We start from the raw sequence: 20,985 nt of genomic DNA, 5'->3' as shown, positions 1-20,985 counted from the left end.
GGGTGAGAATGGCGTTTGTCAGGCGATCGGAAGGGGTGAGGCGATAGTTTATGGTTCAATGGTTTTCATGAAGTCTTCTTGATACGATGAAAGCAGGAAAGGGAAGCTTGTCAATAAGCAAACTTAAGACAAGGTGTGACTCCTAGAAAGAATGACTTGGAAACAACATACAGAAACTCACATATAAAAAGGCCCTGATGAGGCTTGAACTCATGACCCCTGGTTTACAAGACCAGTGCTTTGCCACTGAGCTACAAGGCCAGCCTGCCTGCAGTATGTAAATCGCTTCATGTATTCTTACTGCGGTATGAAGATATCTATGATTTTGAGACTCTGTATGGAAATGCAGTTGCATTTGAATGTCTACATGCGTGCACAAATTGAAGAGCATGCTTAAGACACTTTTCTTGGAAGTAGGAAAAACTCCATTTTGATTTGAGAACATAAGAGTATTCACATTTATGACCATACTGATAGCTCTAGTTAGTATGTCCACAATCAGTGACAGATAGAGAACTCACTTATTAGAAGTGATCTGTCTCTGTGGGGCAGACATATGTCAACAGTCATACACTTGAGATGGCTGAAACTTTAGGAGTAAGAGCTGCTTTCTTATCAGTCTATCTATCCAAACTGGTTAGAAGTAACCTTGGGCGTCCGAATCGGCTACGCCCACGGAGTAGGCGTAGTGTTGCCTTCTACGCATTTTGCGTAGACAGCGTAGCCGGCAACACTACGCCCACTCCGTGTGCGTAGCCGATTCGGCCGCCACCCGCCTCCCTCCCGCCCTCCCCTACATACATTATTTAAGCAACTAACCTTAATAAAACAATTTTTAAAGCACTTACCATGTCCGGGGCTCTTCCGGGGCTCCCTCTTGGAATAGCGTCCCTTCCTGGATACCAATGCGCATGCGCGGCCTCCCGCGCATGGGCATTGGTATCCAGGACGACGCTATTCCAAGAGCGAGCCCCGGACGAGCCCTGGACACGGTAAGTGCTTTAAAATTGTTTTATTAAGGGTAGTTGCTTAAATAATGTATGTAGGGGAGAGCGGGAGGGAGGTGCGTAGTGGGGCTACGCGGAGTGCGGGAGTGGGCGTAGCTTCTCGCCCACTCCGCGTAGCTCCGCGGAGTCCCACTACGCCCACTACGACCAGGGTTAGTTAGAAGGCCAGGAGTGAGGGAAAGGCAATCCTCTGGACACTTCATGAAAGATCTAATTTCAATTAAGCACAAAACACTTCCCTTAATTTGACATAATTGCCAAAATGGAATAGTCAGTTGGGCCCTTCTAGTGGATTATGGCTGTGTCTTGAAAGAGAGTGTAATTGTACTACGAGACATGCCCACCTTCAAAAGAGTGTCTGATGGCGTTCCGACGAAGGTGGGATTCGAACCCACGCGTGCAGAGCACAATGGATTAGCAGTCCATCGCCTTAACCACTCGGCCACCTTTTCTGCCTTAGGTGACTATGTTTCATTTTTTAGGAAATTCTTACGATGTGCTAATTACAAATAATCATAAGTTTCTCCTAGACTGTGTCAGAACTGGCAAATATATGTGGTGTTCAATAGACAGAGCACATGATATAGCAGAATTATCAAATCTGTTCCATTAGGACTGTAGTTTTTAATAGTCATGATAACATGCTAGCATGTGAGTCGATCTTGCACAGTGAATAAGGGAGCAGTGCCAGTATCTACTTGGTCAGCTCTAGATGGCTCAACTGGGGAGGTATGAGAACAGTGAGCTCCAGTGGCGCAATCGGTTAGCGTGCGGTACTTACACAGCAGTACTTGCATTGAGGCATGCCGAGGTTGTGAGTTTGAGCCTCACCTGGAGCAGCTTACTGGGTTTTCATAAACCATTTCACTATAAGTAAAGTAGCTCTAGTAAAGCTAGAGAGTTTTTACTTCTTTTCAGGATCTGCGTGTCCGACTCTTCCAGGTGCAAATATCACAATCCTATTCGATGCTCCTTATAAACATTCCATGATGTGCCGTCTTGCATAGCATGCAAACACCACATCAGTGCATTTAAAAATACATTTGTAGAATAATAAATATGATGAAAACATTGTTGTCACGGGATAACCATATACTGAGGAGCTGCAAACAGTGCTGTATCAGCTACTTACAGTAAAATTTAACTGAAAGACATATCAAAAGAAGAGCGTCATCATATTAATGTTTCTAGTCAACATAAGAGTTGCACCATAGCAGCTTATGGTGCTTTCTGCTCAGATTGTGCCTCCAATCCCACATTGATTTTTTTTATTCTTTGCAGTTTAAAAAAACAATTCATGCTCAAAGTTAACTTTTTAAAACCATTCAACCTAATATATTTATTTCTCTAACTTGTGAATGTGGTCCATGTTCTCTTTTCCTCATCCCCATCACGATACTCCTTTTCCCGAAATCAGGTTCACTTCTTTATCCAGCCCACCCATCCAAGGTCACCAAATCTATGAAGCGATTCTGCTTTTTCTCACATTCTCTCTATGTACAAGATACCTTGTATCATTTGAATGGACAGCAGGAGAGTCGGATATTTATGGTTAGTGGGGGTGGGGTTTTGAAGATTAACCTCATTTGCCTAAGAGCCGGGGCATCTGGGAGGAAAAGTATTTTAAGGGGGATGAAGTTCACATCTCCTTGGTGAAATTTCTAGATCCTTATTTCATCCTTTCTGTGGATGCAGACTCAGTCTGAACAGAGGTCATAGTCCTCGCTCTGACTTTCAAAGGAACTTCAAATATGCATGGCTTATTTAGCTTTGCCCGGCGGGGTGAGAATGGCGTTTGTCAGGCGATCGGAAGGGGTGAGGCCATAGTTTATGGTTCAATGGTTTTCATGAAGTCTTCTTGATACGATGAAAGCAGGAAAGGGAAGCTTGTCAATAAGCAAACTTAAGACAAGGTGTGACTCCTAGAAAGAATGACTTGGAAACAACATACAGAAACTCACATATAAAAATACCCTGATGAGGCTTGAACTCATGACCCCTGGTTTACAAGACCAGTGCTCTGCCACTGAGCTACAAGGCCAGCCTGCCTGCAGTATGTAAATCGCTTCATGTATTCTTACTGCGGTATGAAGATATCTATGATTTTGAGACTCTGTATGGAAATGCAGTTGCATTTGAATGTCTACATGCGTGCACAAATTGAAGAGCATGCTTAAGACACTTTTCTTGGAAGTAGGAAAAACTCCATTTTGATTTGAGAACATAAGAGTATTCACATTTATGACCATACTGATAGCTCTAGTTAGTATGTCCACAATCAGTGACAGATAGAGAACTCACTTATTAGAAGTGATCTGTCTCTGTGGGGCAGACATATGTCAACAGTCATACACTTGAGATGGCTGAAACTTTAGGAGTAAGAGCTGCTTTCTTATCAGTCTATCTATCCAAACTGGTTAGAAGTAACCCTGGGCATCCGAATCGGCTACGCCCACGGAGTAGGCGTAGTGTTGCCTTCTACGCATTTTGCGTAGACAGCGTAGCCGGCAACACTACGCCCACTCCGTGTGCGTAGCCGATTCGGCCGCCACCCGCCTCCCTCCCGCCCTCCCCTACATACATTATTTAAGCAACTAACCTTAATAAAACAATTTTTAAAGCACTTACCATGTCCGGGGCTCTTCCGGGGCTCCCTCTTGGAATAGCGTCCCTTCCTGGATACCAATGCGCATGCGCGGCCTCCCGCGCATGGGCATTGGTATCCAGGACGACGCTATTCCAAGAGGGAGCCCCGGACGAGCCCCGGACACGGTAAGTGCTTTAAAATTGTTTTATTAAGGGTAGTTGCTTAAATAATGTATGTAGGGGAGAGCGGGAGGGAGGTGCGTAGTGGGGCTACGCGGAGTGCGGGAGTGGGCGTAGCTTCTCGCCCACTCCGCGTAGCTCCGCGGAGTCCCACTACGCCCACTACGACCAGGGTTAGTTAGAAGGCCAGGAGTGAGGGAAAGGCAATCCTCTGGACACTTCATGAAAGATCTAATTTCAATTAAGCACAAAACACTTCCCTTAATCTGACATAATTGCCAAAATGGAATAGTCAGTTGGGCCCTTCTAGTGGATTATGGCTGTGTCTTGAAAGAGAGTGTAATTGTACTACGAGACATGCCCACCATCAAAAGAGTGTCTGATGGCGTTCCGATTAAGGTGGGATTCGAACCCACGCGTGCAGAGCACAATGGATTAGCAGTCCATCGCCTTAACCACTCGGCCACCTCGTCTGCCTTAGGTGACTATGTTTCATTTTTTAGGAAATTCTTACGATGTGCTAATTACAAATAATCATAAGTTTCTCCTAGACTGTGTCAGAACTGGCAAATATATGTGGTGTTCAATAGACAGAGCACATGATATAGCAGAATTATCAAATCTGTTCCATTAGGACTGTAGTTTTTAATAGTCATGATAACATGCTAGCATGTGAGTCGATCTTGCACAGTGAATAAGGGAGCAGTGCCAGTATCTACTTGGTCAGCTCTAGATGGCTCAACTGGGGAGGTATGAGAACAGTGAGCTCCAGTGGCGCAATCGGTTAGCGCGCGGTATTTACACAGCAGTACTTGCATTGAGGCATGCCGAGGTTGTGAGTTTGAGCCTCACCTGGAGCAGCTTACTGGGTTTTCATAAACCATTTCACTAAAAGTAAAGTAGCTCTAGTAAAGCTAGAGAGTTTTTACTTCTTTTCAGGATCTGCGTGTCCGGCTCTTCCAGGTGCAAATATCACAATCCTATTCGATGCTCCTTATAAACATTCCATGATGTGCCGTCTTGCATAGCATGCAAACACCACATCAGTGCATTTAAAAATACATTTGTAGAATAATAAATATGATGAAAACATTGTTGTCACGGGATAACCATATACTGAGGAGCTGCAAACAGTGCTGTATCAGCTACTTACAGTAAAATTTAACTGAAAGACATATCAAAAGAAGAGCGTCATCATATTAATGTTTCTAGTCAACATAAGAGTTGCACCATAGCAGCTTATGGTGCTTTCTGCTCAGATTGTGCCTCCAATCCCACATTGATTTTTTTTATTCTTTGCAGTTTAAAAAAACAATTCATGCTCAAAGTTAACTTTTTAAAACCATTCAACCTAATATATTTATTTCTCTAACTTGTGAATGTGGTCCATGTTCTCTTTTCCTCATCCCCATCACGATACTCCTTTTCCCGAAATCAGGTTCACTTCTTTATCCAGCCCACCCATCCAAGGTCACCAAATCTATGAAGCGATTCTGCTTTTTCTCACATTCTCTCTATGTACAAGATACCTTGTATCATTTGAATGGACAGCAGGAGAGTCGGATATTTATGGTTAGTGGGGGTGGGGTTTTGAAGATTAACCTCATTTGCCTAAGAGCCGGGGCATCTGGGAGGAAAAGTTTTTTAAGGGGGATGAAGTTCACATCTCCTTGGTGAAATTTCTAGATCCTTATTTCATCCTTTCTGTGGATGCAGACTCAGTCTGAACAGAGGTCATAGTCCTCGCTCTGACTTTCAAAGGAACTTCAAATATGCATGGCTTATTTAGCTTTGCCCGGCGGGGTGAGAATGGCGTTTGTCAGGCGATCGGAAGGGGTGAGGCCATAGTTTATGGTTCAATGGTTTTCATGAAGTCTTCTTGATACGATGAAAGCAGGAAAGGGAAGCTTGTCAATAAGCAAACTTAAGACAAGGTGTGACTCCTAGAAAGAATGACTTGGAAACAACATACAGAAACTCACATATAACAAGCATTGGAAATGCAATAGGTCTCGCATTAGAAAAGTTGGAGTTATTGGTCTTGTAAATGACATATTTTATTTATTTGTTGGTTTTTAAAATTGCTAAATTGATGGCTTTGTCATTTACAATGCCAATAGTTATAACTTTCGCGAATGTGACACCTATAGCATTTGGAATGCAACATGTTTTGTATTTACGTGACTTAGATGGCAGCTCTGGTCGTTTGGCCACATCTCTAGAGAGCAGGAGAGTGCAGCAGGGGAGAGAAGCACAGCAATGCAATAGGTCTCGCATTAGGAAAGTTTGAGCTATTGGTATTGTAAAGGACACATTTTTTATTTATGTGCTTGTTTTGAAAATAGCGAAATTAATAGCTTTGTTATTTACAATGCCAATAGTTTTATCTTTCGCAAATGTGACACCTATTGTAACACAATATGTGTTGTGAGGGTGAGGGGTTGAGGGTGAGTGAGGGTGAGTGAGGGTGAGGGTGAGTGAGGGTGAGTGAGGGTGAGTGAGGGTGAGTGAGGGTGAGTGAGGGTGAGGGTGAGTGAGGGTGAGGGGTTGAGGGTGAGTGAGGGTGAGTGAGGGTGAGGGTGAGTGAGGGTGAGTGAGGGGTTGAGGGTGAGTGAGGGGTTGAGGGTGAGTGAGGGTGAGGGTGAGTGAGGGTGAGGGTGAGTGAGGGTGAGGGTGAGTGAGGGTGAGGGGTTGAGGGTGAGGGGTTGAGGGTGAGGGGTTGAGGGTGAGGGGTTGAGGGTGAGTGAGGGTGGGTGAGGGGTTGAGGGTGAGTGAGGGTGGGTGAGGGGTTGAGGGTGAGTGAGGGTGAGTGAGGGTGAGGGTGGGTGAGGGGTTGAGGGAGGGTGAGGGTGAGTGAGGGTGAGGGTGAGGGGTTGAGGGTGAGTAATGTAAGCACACATTTTTATAGCGCGGCTATCGCTCCGAGGAGCATCTTGGCGCTCAAGTGAGGGTGAGGGTGAGTGAGGGTGAGTGAGGGTGAGGGGTTGAGGGTGAGTGAGGGTGAGGGTGAGTGAGGGTGAGTGAGGGGTTGAGGGTGAGTGAGGGTACATGCTTTTCACTTTCTTCAAAGGTTGTCCGTGCATCAAGGGTAGTTGACTGAACTTTAAGTATAATAATTGTACGTACTCTTCGGTGGCATTGAGCTCTCACCCTCGAATGGTCTTCGGTAGTATTGTTTCCTGTAGAATGAGGGTGAGGGTGAGTGAGGGTGAGGGTGAGGGTGAGTGAGGGTGAGTGAGGGTGAGGGTGAGTGAGGGAGGGTGGGTGAGTGAGGGTGAGGGTGAGGGTGAGGGTGGGGGTGAGTGGGGGTGAGTGGGGGTGAGGGTGAGTGAGGGTGAGGGGTTGAGGGTGAGTGAGGGTGAGGGTGAGGGGTTGAGGGTGAGTGAGGGTGAGGGTGAGTGAGGGTGAGGGGTTGAGGGTGAGGGGTTGAGGGTGAGTGAGGGTGAGGGTGGGTGAGGGGTTGAGGGTGAGTGAGGGTGAGTGAGGGTGAGGGGTTGAGGGTGAGTGAGGGTGAGTGAGGGTGAGTGAGGGTGAGTGAGGGTGAGTGAGGGTGAGTGAGGGTGAGTGAGTGAGTGTGAGTGAGGGTGAGGGGTTGAGGGAGGGTGGGGGTGAGTGAGGGTGAGTGAGGGTGAGGGGTTGAGGGTGAGTGAGGGTGAGGGGTTGAGGGTGGGTGAGGGTGAGGGTGAGTGAGGGTGAGGGTGAGTGAGGGTGAGGGGTTGAGGGTGAGTGAGGGTGAGGGTTGAGGGTGAGTGAGGGTGAGGGGGTGAGGGTGAGTGAGGGTGAGGGTGGGTGAGGGTGAGTGAGGGTGAGTGAGGGTGAGTGAGGGGTTGAGGGTGAGTGAGGGTGAGGGTTGAGGGTGAGTGAGGGTGAGGGGTTGAGGGTGAGTGAGGGTGAGGGTGAGGGTACATGCTTTTCACTTTCTTCAAAGGTTGTCCGTGCATCAAGGGTAGTTGACTGAACTTTAAGTATAATAATTGTACGTACTCTTCGGTGGCATTGAGCTCTCACCCTCGAATGGTCTTCGGTAGTATTGTTTCCTGTAGAATGAGGGTGAGGGTGAGGGTGGGTGAGGGTGAGTGAGGGTGAGTGAGGGTGAGGGTGAGTGAGGGTGAGGGTGAGTGAGGGTGAGGGTGAGTGAGGGAGGGTGGGTGAGGGTGAGTGAGGGTGAGTGAGGGTGAGTGAGGGTGAGGGTGAGTGAGGGTGAGTGAGGGTGAGGGTGAGTGAGGGTGGGGGTGAGTGGGGGTGAGTGAGGGTGAGGGTGAGTGAGGGTGAGTGAGGGTGAGGGTGAGTGAGGGTGAGGGGTTGAGGGTGAGTGAGGGTGAGGGGTTGAGGGTGAGTGAGGGTGAGGGTGAGTGAGGGTGAGGGTGAGTGAGGGTGAGGGGTTGAGGGTGAGGGGTTGAGGGTGAGGGGTTGATGGTGAGGGGTTGAGGGTGAGTGAGGGTGGGTGAGGGGTTGAGGGTGAGTGAGGGTGGGTGAGGGGTTGAGGGTGAGTGAGGGTGAGTGAGGGTGAGGGTGGGTGAGGGGTTGAGGGAGGGTGAGGGTGAGTGAGGGTGAGTGAGGGTGAGGGGTTGAGGGTGAGTGAGGGTGAGGGGTTGAGGGTGAGGGGTTGAGGGTGAGGGGTTGAGGGTGAGGGGTTGAGGGTGAGGGGTTGAGGGTGAGGGGTTGAGGGTGAGTGAGGGTGAGTGAGGGTGAGTGAGGGTGAGGGGTTGAGGGTGAGTGAGGGTGAGGGGTTGAGGGTGAGTGAGGGTGAGGGGTTGAGGGTGGGTGAGGGGTTGAGGGTGATGGGGTGAGGGGTGGAGGGTGAGTGAGGGTGAGGGGTTGAGGGTGAGTGAGGGTGAGGGTGAGTGAGGGTGAGGGGTTGAGGGTGAGGGGTTGAGGGTGAATGAGGGTGAGTGAGGGTGAGGGGTTGAGGGTGAGTGAGGGTGAGGGTGGGTGAGGGTGGGTGAGTGAGGGTGAGGGTGGGTGAGTGAGGGTGAGTGAGAGTGAGGATGAGGGGTTGAGGGTGAGGGGTTGAGGGTGAGTGAGAGTGAGGGTGGGTGAGGGGTTGAGGGTGAGTGAGGGTGAGGGTGAGTGGGGTGAGTGAGGGGTTGAGGGTGAGTGAGGGTGAGTGAGGGTGAGGGGTTGAGGGTGAGTGAGGGTGAGGGGTTGAGGGTGAGTGAGGGTGAGTGAGGGTGAGTGAGGGTGAGTGAGGGTGAGTGAGGGTGAGGGGTTGAGGGTGAGGGGTTGAGGGTGAGTGAGGGTGAGTGAGGGTGAGGGGTTGAGGGTGAGGGGTTGAGGGTGAGTGAGGGTGAGGGTTGAGGGTGAGTGAGGGTGAGGGGTTGAGGGTGAGGGGTTGAGGGTGAGGGGTTGAGGGTGAGTGAGGGTGAGTGAGGGTGAGTGAGGGTGAGTGAGGGTGAGTGAGGGTGAGTGAGGGTGAGTGAGGGTGAGTGAGGGTGAGTGAGGGTGAGGGTGAGTGAGGGTGAGTGAGGGTGAGTGAGGGTGAGTGAGGGTGAGTGAGGGTGAGTGAGGGTGAGTGAGGGTGAGTGAGGGTGAGGGGTTGAGGGTGAGTGAGGGTGAGGGGTTGAGGGTGAGTGAGGGTGAGTGAGGGTGAGTGAGGGTGAGTGAGGGTGAGTGAGGGTGAGGGGTTGAGGGTGAGGGGTTGAGGGTGAGGGGTTGAGGGAGAGGGGTTGAGGGTGAGGGGTTGAGGGTGAGGGGTTGAGGGTGAGGGGTTGAGGGTGAGGGGTTGAGGGTGAGTGAGGGTGAGTGAGGGTGAGGGGTTGAGGGTGAGGGGTTGAGGGTGAGTGAGGGTGAGGGGTTGAGGGTGAGTGAGGGTGAGGGGTTGAGGGTGAGGGGTTGAGGGTGAGGGGTTGAGGGTGAGTGAGGGTGAGTGAGGGTGAGTGAGGGTGAGTGAGGGTGAGTGAGGGTGAGTGAGGGTGAGTGAGGGTGAGTGAGGGTGAGTGAGGGTGAGGGGTTGAGGGTGAGTGAGGTTGAGGGTTGAGGGTGAGTGAGGGTGAGGGTGAGGTGAGGGTGAGGGGTTGAGGGTGAGGGGTTGAGGGTGAGGGTTGAGGGTGAGGGGTTGAGGGTGAGGGGTTGAGGGTGAGGGTTGAGGGTGAGGGGTTGAGGGTGAGGGGTTGAGGGTGAGTGAGGGTGAGGGGTTGAGGGTGGGTGAGGGTGAGGGGTTGAGGGTGAGGGGTTGAGGGTGAGTGAGGGTGAGGGTGGGTGAGGGTGGGTGAGTGAGGGTGAGGGTGGGTGAGGGTGGGTGAGGGTGAGGGTGAGGGTGAGTGAGGGTGAGGGTGAGTGAGGGTGAGGGTGAGTGAGGGTGAGGGGTTGAGGGTGAGTGAGCGTGAGTGGGGTTGAGGGTGAGGGGTTGAGGGTGAGGGGTTGAGGGTGAGTGAGGGTGAGGGGTTGAGGGTGAGTGAGGGTGAGGGTGAGTGAGGGTGAGGGGTTGAGGGTGAGTGAGGGTGAGTGAGGGTGAGGGGTTGAGGGTGAGTGAGGGTGAGGGGTTGAGGGTGAGTGAGGGTGAGGGTGGTTGAGGGTGAGGGGTTGAGGGTGAGTGAGGGTGAGTGAGGGTGAGGGGTTGAGGGTGAGTGAGGGTGAGGGGTTGAGGGTGAGGGGTTGAGGGTGAGGGGTTGAGGGTGAGGGGTTGAGGGTGAGGGGTTGAGGGTGAGGGGTTGAGGGTGAGGGGTTGAGGGTGAGTGAGGGTGAGTGAGGGTGAGTGAGGGTGGGTGAGGGTGAGTGAGGGTGAGTGAGGGTGAGGGGTTGAGGGTAAGTGAGGGTGAGGGTGAGGGAGTGAGGGTGAGTGAGGGTGAGTGAGGGTGAGGGGTTGAGGGTGAGAGAGAGTGAGGGTGAGTGAGGGGTTGAGGGTGAGCGGTTGAGGGTGAGTGAGGGTGAGGGGTTGAGGGTGGGTGAGGGTGAGTGAGGGTGAGTGAGGGTGAGGGTGAGTGAGGGTGGGTGAGGGTGGGTGAGGGTGAGTGAGGGTGAGTGAGGGTGAGTGAGGGTGAGTGAGGGTGAGTGAGGGTGAGTGAGGGGTTGAGGGTGAGTGAGGGGTTGGGGGTGAGTGAGGGTGGGGGTGAGTGAGGGTGGGGGTGAGGGGTTGAGGGTGAGGGGTTGAGGGTGAGGGGTTGAGGGTGAGGGGTTGAGGGTGAGTGAGGGTGAGGGTGAGTGAGGGTGAGGGGTTGAGGGTGAGTGAGGGTGAGGGGTTGAGGGTGAGTGAGGGTGAGGGGTTGAGGGTGAGTGAGGGTGAGGGGTTGAGGGAGGGTGAGGGTGAGTGAGGGTGAGGGGTTGAGGGTGAGTGAGGGTGAGGGGTTGAGGGTGAGTGAGGGTGAGGGGTTGAGGGTGGGTGAGGGTGAGTGAGGGTGAGGGAGGGTGAGGGGTTGAGGGTGGGTGAGGGTGAGTGAGGGTGAGGGTGAGTGAGGGTGAGTGAGGGTGAGGGGTTGAGGGTGAGTGAGGGTGAGGGTACATGCTTTTCACTTTCTTCAAAGGTTGTCGGTGCATCAAGGGTAGTTGACTGAACTTTAAGTATAATAATTGTACGTACTCTTCGGTGGCATTGAGCTCACACCCTCGAATGGTCTTCGGTAGTATTGTTTCCTGTAGAATTCTATTTCCTGCTTATAAAGCGCATGTCTCGGTCAGTATCAGCAAAGTGGTATGTGCATGTGAAAGTCGGAGAGTTGGAGGCGGTTAAGGAAATGCAGAACATTCTGCAAAAGTAATGGGAAAACCATTTTTTTTATCTTGAAACTGTTTTTAACCGACAGTCTTTTATTCCTAATCATAGATGAGTGGGAGTAATACAGGGACTGGAGCAGCAGCGCCTCAGTTTGGATTGGTGTGGCAGGCAGGAGAAAGTCAGGAGAGGGAGGAGAGGGAGGAGGGGGAACTGCTAGCGAAATGAAATTAAAAGCGGCCGGCCGGGAAATGCTCTCGGTAGCATTCGTTTGAAGTGTGAAGGAGGGGCCTTTGATGTGCGGATAATTAGGGGAGGAGCAGCCAGGAGATCCAAGCTGGGGAACAGATGGCTGGCGATTTGATGCTGTGCACGCGCATTTTAGGTCAATGCGCTTGCGCATTGACCTAAAAGCCACGGGCACAGCACCAAATCGCCACAGTTAGTTAAGATTTGTTTAAAGCCCTATAGTCTCGCTTCTCTCAATGCGCATGCGCATTGATAGGTCACGAGACCTAAAAAGGCCCTGATGAGGCTTGAACTCATGACCCCTGGTTTACAAGACCAGTGCTCTGCCACTGAGCTACAAGGACAGCCTGTCTGCAGTATGTAAATCGCTTCATGTATTCTTACTGCGGTATGAAGATATCTATGATTTTGAGACTCTGTATGGAAATGCAGTTGCATTTGAATGTCTACATGCGTGCACAAATTGAAGAGCATGCTTAAGACACTTTTCTTGGAAGTAGGAAAAACTCCATTTTGATTTGAGAACATAAGAGTATTCACATTTATGACCATACTGATAGCTCTAGTTAGTATGTCCACAATCAGTGACAGATAGAGAACTCACTTATTAGAAGTGATCTGTCTCTGTGGGGCAGACATATGTCAACAGTCATACACTTGAGATGGCTGAAACTTTAGGAGTAAGAGCTGCTTTCTTATCAGTCTATCTATCCAAACTGGTTAGAAGTAACCCTGGGCGTCCGAATCGGCTACGCCCACGGAGTAGGCGTAGTGTTGCCTTCTACGCATTTTGCGTAGACAGCGTAGCCGGCAACACTACGCCCACTCCGTGTGCGTAGCCGATTCGGCCGCCACCCGCCTCCCTCCCGCCCTCCCCTACATACATTATTTAAGCAACTAACCTTAATAAAACAATTTTTAAAGCACTTACCATGTCCAGGGCTCTTCCGGGGCTCCCTCTTGGAATAGCGTCCCTTCCTGGATACCAATGCGCATGCGCGGCCTCCCGCGCATGGGCATTGGTATCCAGGACGACGCTATTCCAAGAGGGAGCCCCGGACGAGCCCCGGACACGGTAAGTGCTTTAAAATTGTTTTATTAAGGGTAGTTGCTTAAATAATGTATGTAGGGGAGAGCGGGAGGGAGGTGCGTAGTGGGGCTACGCGGAGTGCGGGAGTGGGCGTAGCTTCTCGCCCACTCCGCGTAGCTCCGCGGAGTCCCACTACGCCCACTACGACCAGGGTTAGTTAGAAGGCCAGGAGTGAGGGAAAGGCAATCCTCTGGACACTTCATGAAAGATCTAATTTCAATTAAGCACAAAACACTTCCCTTAATTTGACATATTTGCCAAAATGGAATAGTCAGTTGGGCCCTTCTAGTGGATTATGGCTGTGTCTTGAAAGAGAGTGTAATTGTACTACGAGACATGCCCACCTTCAAAAGAGTGTCTGATGGCGTTCCGACAAAGGTGGGATTCGAACCCACGTGTGCAGAGCACAATGGATTAGCAGTCCATCGCCTTAACCACTCGGCCACCTCGTCTGCCTTAGGTGACTATGTTTCATTTTTTAGGAAATTCTTACGATGTGCTAATTACAAATAATCATAAGTTTCTCCTAGACTGTGTCAGAACTGGCAAATATATGTGGTGTTCAATAGACAGAGCACATGATATAGCAGAATTATCAAATCTGTTCCATTAGGACTGTACTTTTTAATAGTCATGATAACATGCTAGCATGTGAGTCGATCTTGCACAGTGAATAAGGGAGCAGTGCCAGTATCTACTTGGTCAGCTCTAGATGGCTCAACTGGGGAGGTATGAGAACAGTGAGCTCCAGTGGCGCAATCGGTTAGCACGCGGTACTTATACAGCAGTACTTGCAATGAGGCATGCCGAGGTTGTGAGTTTGAGCCTCACCTGGAGCAGCTTACTGGGTTTTCATAAACCATTTCACTAAAAGTAAAGTAGCTCTAGTAAAGCTAGAGAGTTTTTACTTCTTTTCAGGATCTGCGTGTCCGACTCTTCCAGGTGCAAATATCACAATCCTATTCGATGCTCCTTATAAACATTCCATGATGTGCCGTCTTGCATAGCATGCAAACACCACATCAGTGCAATTAAAAATACATTTGTAGAATAATAAATATGATGAAAACATTGTTGTCACGGGATAACCATATACTGAGGAGCTGCAAACAGTGCTGTATCAGCTACTTACAGTAAAATTTAACTGAAAGACATATCAAAAGAAGAGCGTCATCATATTAATGTTTCTAGTCAACATAAGAGTTGCACCATAGCAGTTTATGGTGCTTTCTGCTCAGATTGTGCCTCCAATCCCACATTGATTTTTTTTATTCTTTGCAGTTTAAAAAAACAATTCATGCTCAAAGTTAACTTTTTAAAACCATTCAACCTAATATATTTATTTCTCTAACTTGTGAATGTGGTCCATGTTCTCTTTTCCTCATCCCCATCACGATACTCCTTTTCCCGAAATCAGGTTCACTTCTTTATCCAGCCCACCCATCCAAGGTCACCAAATCTATGAAGCGATTCTGCTTTTTCTCACATTCTCTCTATGTACAAGATACCTTGTATCATTTGAATGGACAGCAGGAGAGTCGGATATTTATGGTTAGTGGGGGTGGGGTTTTGAAGATTAACCTCATTTGCCTAAGAGCCGGGGCATCTGGGAGGAAAAGTATTTTAAGGGGGATGAAGTTCACATCTCCTTGGTGAAATTTCTAGATCCTTATTTCATCCTTTCTGTGGATGCAGACTCAGTCTGAACAGAGGTCATAGTCCTCGCTCTGACTTTCAGAGGAACTTCAAATATGCATGGCTTATTTAGCTTTGCCCGGCAGGGCTTGCCCGGCGGGGTGAGAATGGCGTTTGTCAGGCGATCGGAAGGGGTGAGGCGATAGTTTATGGTTCAATGGTTTTCATGAAGTCTTCTTGATACGATGAAAGCAGGAAAGGGAAGCTTGTCAATAAGCAAACTTAAGACAAGGTGTGACTCCTAGAAAGAATGACTTGGAAACAACATACAGAAACTCACATATAAAAAGGCCCTGATGAGGCTAGAACTCATGACCCCTGGTTTACAAGACCAGTGCTCTGCCACTGAGCTACAAGGCCAGCCTGCCTGCTGTATGTAAATCGCTTCATGTAATCTTACTGCGGTATGAAGATATCTATGATTTTGAGACTCTGTATGGAAATGCAGTTGCATTTGAATGTCTACATGCGTGCACAAATTGAAGAGCATGCTTAAGACACTTTTCTTGGAAGTAGGAAAAACTCCATTTTGATTTGAGAACATAAGAGTATTCACATTTATGACCATACTGATAGCTCTAGTTAGTATGTCCACAATCAGTGACAGATAGAGAACTCACTTATTAGAAGTGATCTGTCTCTGTGGGGCAGACATATGTCAACAGTCATACACTTGAGATGGCTGAAACTTTAGGAGTAAGAGCTGCTTTCTTATCAGTCTATCTATCCAAACTGGTTAGAAGTAACCCTGGGCGTCCGAATCGGCTACGCCCACGGAGTAGGCGTAGTGTTGCCTTCTACGCATTTTGCGTAGACAGCGTAGCCGGCAACACTACGCCCACTCCGTGTGCGTAGCCAATTCGGCCGCCACCCGCCTCCCTCCCGCCCTCCCCTACATACATTATTTAAGCAACTAACCTTAATAAAACAATTTTTAAAGCACTTACCATGTCCGGGGCTCTTCCGGGGCTCCCTCTTGGAATAGCGTCCCTTCCTGGATACCAATGCGCATGCGCGGCCTCCCGCGCATGGGCATTGGTATCCAGGACGACGCTATTCCAAGAGGGAGCCCCGGACGAGCCCCGGACACGGTAAGTGCTTTAAAATTGTTTTATTAAGGGTAGTTGCTTAAATAATGTATGTAGGGGAGAGCGGGAGGGAGGTGCGTAGTGGGGCTACGCGGAGTGCGGGAGTGGGCGTAGCTTCTCGCCCACTCCGCGTAGCTCTGCGGAGTCCCACTACGCCCACTACGACCAGGGTTAGTTAGAAGGCCAGGAGTGAGGGAAAGGCAATCCTCTGGACACTTCATGAAAGATCTAATTTCAATTAAGCACAAAACACTTCCCTTAATTTGACATAATTGCCAAAATGGAATAGTCAGTTGGGCCCTTCTAGTGGATTATGGCTGTGTCTTGAAAGAGAGTGTAATTGTACTACGAGACATGCCCACCTTCAAAAGAGTGTCTGATGGCGTTCCGACAAAGGTGGGATTCGAACCCACGCGTGCAGAGCACAATGGATTAGCAGTCCATCGCCTTAACCACTCGGCCACCTCGTCTGCCTTAGGTGACTATGTTTCATTTGTTAGGAAATTCTTACGATGTGCTAATTACAAATAATCATAAGTTTCTCCTAGACTGTGTCAGAACTGGCAAATATATGTGGTGTTCAATAGACAGAGCACATGATATAGCAGAATTATCAAATCTGTTCCATTAGGACTGTAGTTTTTAATAGTCATGATAACATGCTAGCATGTGAGTCGATCTTGCACAGTGAATAAGGGAGCAGTGCCAGTATCTACTTGGTCAGCTCTAGATGGCTCAACTGGGGAGGTATGAGAACAGTGAGCTCCAGTGGCGCAATCGGTTAGCGCGCGGTACTTACACAGCAGTACTTGCATTGAGGCATGCCGAGGTTGTGAGTTTGAGCCTCACCTGGAGCAGCTTACTGGGTTTTCTTAAACCATTTCACTAAAAGTAAAGTAGTTCTAGTAAAGCTAGAGAGTTTTTACTTCTTTTCAGGATCTGCGTGTCCGACTCTTCCAGGTGCAAATATCACAATCCTATTCGATGCTCCTTATAAACATTCCATGATGTGCCGTCTTGCATAGCATGCAAACACCACATCAGTGCATTTAAAAATACATTTGTAGAATAATAAATATGATGAAAACATTGTTGTCACGGGATAACCATATACTGAGGAGCTGCAAACAGTGCTGTATCAGCTACTTACAGTAAAATGTAACTGAAAGACATATCAAAAGAAGAGCGTCATCATATTAATGTTTCTAGTCAACATAAGAGTTGCACCATAGCAGCTTATGGTGCTTTCTGCTCAGATTGTGCCTCCAATCCCACATTGATTTTTTTTATTCTTTGCAGTTTAAAAAAACAATTCATGCTCAAAGTTAACTTTTTAAAACCATTCAACCTAATATATTTATTTCTCTAACTTGTGAATGTGGTCCATGTTCTCTTTTCCTCATCCCCATCACGATACTCCTTTTCCCGAAATCAGGTTCACTTCTTTATCCAGCCCACCCATCCAAGGTCACCAAATCTATGAAGCGATTCTGCTTTTTCTCACATTCTCTCTATGTACAAGATACCTTGTATCATTTGAATGGACAGCAGGAGAGTCGGATATTTATGGTTAGTGGGGGTGGGGTTTTGAAGATTAACCTCATTTGCCTAAGAGCCGGGGCATCTGGGAGGAAAAGTATTTTAAGGGGGATGAAGTTCACATCTCCTTGGTGAAATTTCTAGATCCTTATTTCATCCTTTCTGTGGATGCAGACTCAGTCTGAACAGAGGTCATAGTCCTCGCTCTGACTTTCAAAGGAACTTCAATTATGCATGGCTTATTTGGCTTTGCCCGGCAGGGCTTGCCCGGCGGGGTGAGAATGGCGTTTGTCAGGCGATCGGAAGGGGTGAGGCGATAGTTTATGGTTCAATGGTTTTCATGAAGTCTTCTTGATATGATGAAAGCAGGAAAGGGAAGCTTGTCAATAAGCAAACTTAAGACAAGGTGTGACTCCTAGAAAGAATGACTTGGAAACAACATACAGAAACTCACATATAAAAAGGCCCTGATGAGGCTTGAACTCATGACCCCTGGTTTACAAGACCACTGCTCTGCCACTGAGCTACAAGGCCAGCCTGCCTGCAGTATGTAAATCGCTTCATGTATTCTTACTGCGGTATGAAGATATCTATGATTTTGAGACTGTATGGAAATGCAGTTGCATTTGAATGTCTACATGCGTGCACAAATTGAAGAGCATGCTTAAGACACTTTTCTTGGGAGTAGGAAAAACTCCATTTTGATTTGAGAACATAAGAGTATTCACATTTATGACCATACTGATAGCTCTAGTTAGTATGTCCACAATCAGTGACAGATAGAGAACTCACTTATTAGAAGTGATCTGTCTCTGTGGGGCAGACATATGTCAACAGTCATACACTTGAGATGGCTGAAACTTTAGGAGTAAGAGCTGCTTTCTTATCAGTCTATCTATCCAAACTGGTTAGAAGTAACCCTGGGCATCCGAATCGGCTACGCCCACGGAGTAGGCGTAGTGTTGCCTTCTACGCATTTTGCGTAGACAGCGTAGCCGGCAACACTACGCCCACTCCGTGTGCGTAGCTGATTCGGCCGCCACCCGCCTCCCTCCCGCCCTCCCCTACATACATTATTTAAGCAACTAACCTTAATAAAACAATTTTTAAAGCACTTACCATGTCCGGGGCTCTTCCGGGGCACCCTCTTGGAATAGCGTCCCTTCCTGGATACCAATGCGCATGCGCGGCCTCCCGCGCATGGGCATTGGTATCCAGGACGACGCTATTCCAAGAGGGAGCCCCGGACGAGCCCCGGACACGGTAAGTGCTTTAAAATTGTTTTATTAAGGGTAGTTGCTTAAATAATGTATGTAGGGGAGAGCGGGAGGGAGGTGCGTAGTGGGGCTACGCGGAGTGCGGGAGTGGGCGTAGCTTCTCGCCCACTCCGCGTAGCTCCGCGGAGTCCCACTACGCCCACTACGACCAGGGTTAGTTAGAAGGCCAGGAGTGAGGGAAAGGCAATCCTCTGGACACTTCATGAAAGATCTAATTTCAATTAAGCACAAAACACTTCCCTTAATTTGACATAATTGCCAAAATGGAATAGTCAGTTGGGCCCTTCTAGTGGATTATGGCTGTGTCTTGAAAGAGAGTGTAATTGTACTACGAGACATGCCCACCTTCAAAAGAGTGTCTGATGGCGTTCCGACGAAGGTGGGATTCGAACCCACGCGTGCAGAGCACAATGGATTAGCAGTCCATCGCCTTAACCACTCGGCCACCTCGTCTGCCTTAGGTGACTATGTTTCATTTTTTAGGAAATTCTTACGATGTGCTAATTACAAATAATCATAAGTTTCTCCTAGACTGTGTCAGAACTGGCAAATATATGTGGTGTTCAATAGACAGAGCACATGATATAGCAGAATTATCAAATCTGTTCCATTAGGACTGTAGTTTTTAATGGTCATGATAACATGCTAGCATGTGAGTCGATCTTGCACAGTGAATAAGGGAGCAGTGCCAGTATCTACTTGGTCAGCTCTAGATGGCTCAACTGGGGAGGTATGTGAACAGTGAGCTCCAGTGGCGCAATCGGTTAGCGCGCGGTACTTACACAGCAGTACTTGCATTGAGGCATGCCGAGGTTGTGAGTTTGAGCCTCACCTGGAGCAGCTTACTGGTTTTTCATAAACCATTTCACTAAAAGTAAAGTAGCTCTAGTAAAGCTAGAGAGTTTTTACTTCTTTTCAGGATCTGCGTGTCCGACTCTTCCAGGTGCAAATATCACAATCCTATTCGATGCTCCTTATAAACATTCCATGATGTGCCGTCTTGCATAGCATGCAAACACCACATCAGTGCATTTAAAAATACATTTGTAGAATAATAAATATGATGAAAACATTGTTGTCACGGGATAACCATATACTGAGGAGCTGCAAACAGTGCTGTATCAGCTACTTACAATAAAATTTAACTGAAAGACATATCAAAAGAAGAGCGTCATCATATTAATGTTTCTAGTCAACATAAGAGTTGCACCATAGCAGCTTATGGTGCTTTCTGCTCAGATTGTGCCTCCAATCCCACATTGATTTTTTTTATTCTTTGCAGTTTAAAAAAACAATTCATGCTCAAAGTTAACTTTTTAAAACCATTCAACCTAATATATTTATTTCTCTAACTTGTGAATGTGGTCCATGTTCTCTTTTCCTCATCCCCATCACGATACTCCTTTTCCCGAAATCAGGTTCACTTCTTTATCCAGCCCACCCATCCAAGGTCACCAAATCTATGAAGCGATTCTGCTTTTTCTCACATTCTCTCTATGTACAAGATACCTTGTATCATTTGAATGGACAGCAGGAGAGTCGGATATTTATGGTTAGTGGGGGTGGGGTTTTGAAGATTAACCTCATTTGACTAAGAGCAGGGGCATCTGGGAGGAAAAGTATTTTAAGGGGGATGAAGTTCATATCTCCTTGGTGAAATTTCTAGATCCTTATTTCATCCTTTCTGTGGATGCAGACTCAGTCGGAACAGAGGTCATAGTCCTCGCTCTGACTTTCAAAGGAACTTCAAATATGCATGGCTTATTTGGCTTTGCCCGGTGGGGTGAGAATGGCGTTTGTCAGGCGTTCGTCAGGCGATCGGAAGGGGTGAGGCGATAGTTTATGGTTCAATGGTTTTCATGAAGTCTTCTTGATACGATGAAAGCAGGAAAGGGAAGCTTGTCAATAAGCAAACTTAAGACAAGGTGTGACTCCTAGAAAGAATGACTTGGAAACAACATACAGAAACTCACATATAAAAAGGCCCTGATGAGGCTTGAACTCATGACCCCTGGTTTACAAGACCAGTGCTCTGCCACTGAGCTACAAGGCCAGCCTGCCTGCAGTATGTAAATCGCTTCATGTATTCTTACTGCGGTATGAAGATATCTATGATTTTGAGACTCTGTATGGAAATGCAGTTGCATTTGAATGTCTACATGCGTGCACAAATTGAAGAGCATGCTTAAGACACTTTTCTTGGAAGTAGGAAAAACTCCATTTTGATTTGAGAACATAAGAGTATTCACATTTATGACCATACTGATAGCTCTAGTTAGTATGTCCACAATCAGTGACAGATAGAGAACTCACTTATTAGAAGTGATCTGTCTCTGTGGGGCAGACATATGTCAACAGTCATACACTTGAGATGGCTGAAACTTTAGGAGTAAGAGCTGCTTTCTTATCAGTCTATCTATCCAAACTGGTTAGAAGTAACCCTGGGCGTCCGAATCGGCTATGCCCACAGAGTAGGCGTAGTGTTGCCTTCTACGCATTTTGCGTAGACAGCGTAGCCGGCAACACTACGCCCACTCCGTGTGCGTAGCCGATTCGGCCGCCACCCGCCTCCGTCCCGCCCTCCCCTACATACATTATTTAAGCAACTAACCTTAATAAAACAATT

At 48.1% G+C, this 20,985-nt stretch overlaps 16 non-coding genes across 16 annotated transcripts; 5 read left to right on the top strand and 11 right to left on the bottom strand.

Moving 5' to 3' along the window:
• Positions 1-189: 189 nt before the first annotated feature.
• TRNAT-UGU (transfer RNA threonine (anticodon UGU)) lies at positions 190-261 on the bottom strand. Its single transcript has one exon. It is a non-coding gene; the product is annotated as a tRNA-Thr (tRNA).
• Positions 262-1,377: 1,116 nt separating this feature from the next.
• TRNAS-GCU (transfer RNA serine (anticodon GCU)) lies at positions 1,378-1,459 on the bottom strand. Its single transcript has one exon. It is a non-coding gene; the product is annotated as a tRNA-Ser (tRNA).
• Positions 1,460-1,751: 292 nt separating this feature from the next.
• Positions 1,752-1,846, top strand: TRNAV-UAC (transfer RNA valine (anticodon UAC)). Its single transcript has 2 exons — positions 1,752-1,789; positions 1,811-1,846. It is a non-coding gene; the product is annotated as a tRNA-Val (tRNA).
• A 1,130-nt stretch (positions 1,847-2,976) lies between these two features.
• TRNAT-UGU (transfer RNA threonine (anticodon UGU)) lies at positions 2,977-3,048 on the bottom strand. The gene has a single exon. It is a non-coding gene; the product is annotated as a tRNA-Thr (tRNA).
• A 1,116-nt stretch (positions 3,049-4,164) lies between these two features.
• Positions 4,165-4,243, bottom strand: TRNAS-GCU (transfer RNA serine (anticodon GCU)). The gene has a single exon. It is a non-coding gene; the product is annotated as a tRNA-Ser (tRNA).
• A 295-nt stretch (positions 4,244-4,538) lies between these two features.
• TRNAV-UAC (transfer RNA valine (anticodon UAC)) lies at positions 4,539-4,633 on the top strand. Its single transcript has 2 exons — positions 4,539-4,576; positions 4,598-4,633. It is a non-coding gene; the product is annotated as a tRNA-Val (tRNA).
• Positions 4,634-11,942: 7,309 nt separating this feature from the next.
• Positions 11,943-12,014, bottom strand: TRNAT-UGU (transfer RNA threonine (anticodon UGU)). Its single transcript has one exon. It is a non-coding gene; the product is annotated as a tRNA-Thr (tRNA).
• A 1,116-nt stretch (positions 12,015-13,130) lies between these two features.
• TRNAS-GCU (transfer RNA serine (anticodon GCU)) lies at positions 13,131-13,212 on the bottom strand. Its single transcript has one exon. It is a non-coding gene; the product is annotated as a tRNA-Ser (tRNA).
• A 292-nt stretch (positions 13,213-13,504) lies between these two features.
• Positions 13,505-13,599, top strand: TRNAI-UAU (transfer RNA isoleucine (anticodon UAU)). The gene is made up of 2 exons: positions 13,505-13,542; positions 13,564-13,599. It is a non-coding gene; the product is annotated as a tRNA-Ile (tRNA).
• A 1,144-nt stretch (positions 13,600-14,743) lies between these two features.
• Positions 14,744-14,815, bottom strand: TRNAT-UGU (transfer RNA threonine (anticodon UGU)). Its single transcript has one exon. It is a non-coding gene; the product is annotated as a tRNA-Thr (tRNA).
• Positions 14,816-15,931: 1,116 nt separating this feature from the next.
• On the bottom strand, positions 15,932-16,013 carry TRNAS-GCU (transfer RNA serine (anticodon GCU)). Its single transcript has one exon. It is a non-coding gene; the product is annotated as a tRNA-Ser (tRNA).
• A 292-nt stretch (positions 16,014-16,305) lies between these two features.
• Positions 16,306-16,400, top strand: TRNAV-UAC (transfer RNA valine (anticodon UAC)). Its single transcript has 2 exons — positions 16,306-16,343; positions 16,365-16,400. It is a non-coding gene; the product is annotated as a tRNA-Val (tRNA).
• Positions 16,401-17,544: 1,144 nt separating this feature from the next.
• TRNAT-UGU (transfer RNA threonine (anticodon UGU)) lies at positions 17,545-17,616 on the bottom strand. The gene has a single exon. It is a non-coding gene; the product is annotated as a tRNA-Thr (tRNA).
• A 1,114-nt stretch (positions 17,617-18,730) lies between these two features.
• On the bottom strand, positions 18,731-18,812 carry TRNAS-GCU (transfer RNA serine (anticodon GCU)). The gene has a single exon. It is a non-coding gene; the product is annotated as a tRNA-Ser (tRNA).
• Positions 18,813-19,104: 292 nt separating this feature from the next.
• TRNAV-UAC (transfer RNA valine (anticodon UAC)) lies at positions 19,105-19,199 on the top strand. The gene is made up of 2 exons: positions 19,105-19,142; positions 19,164-19,199. It is a non-coding gene; the product is annotated as a tRNA-Val (tRNA).
• A 1,141-nt stretch (positions 19,200-20,340) lies between these two features.
• On the bottom strand, positions 20,341-20,412 carry TRNAT-UGU (transfer RNA threonine (anticodon UGU)). The gene has a single exon. It is a non-coding gene; the product is annotated as a tRNA-Thr (tRNA).
• Positions 20,413-20,985: the final 573 nt, after the last annotated feature.

Source organism: Lissotriton helveticus, chromosome 5_1 (assembly GCF_964261635.1).
Source record: "Lissotriton helveticus chromosome 5_1, aLisHel1.1, whole genome shotgun sequence".
NCBI lineage: Eukaryota > Metazoa > Chordata > Amphibia > Caudata > Salamandridae > Lissotriton > Lissotriton helveticus.
Note: the sequence above shows the minus strand (reverse complement) of the source record. Positions and strands in the feature narration are given on the sequence as shown.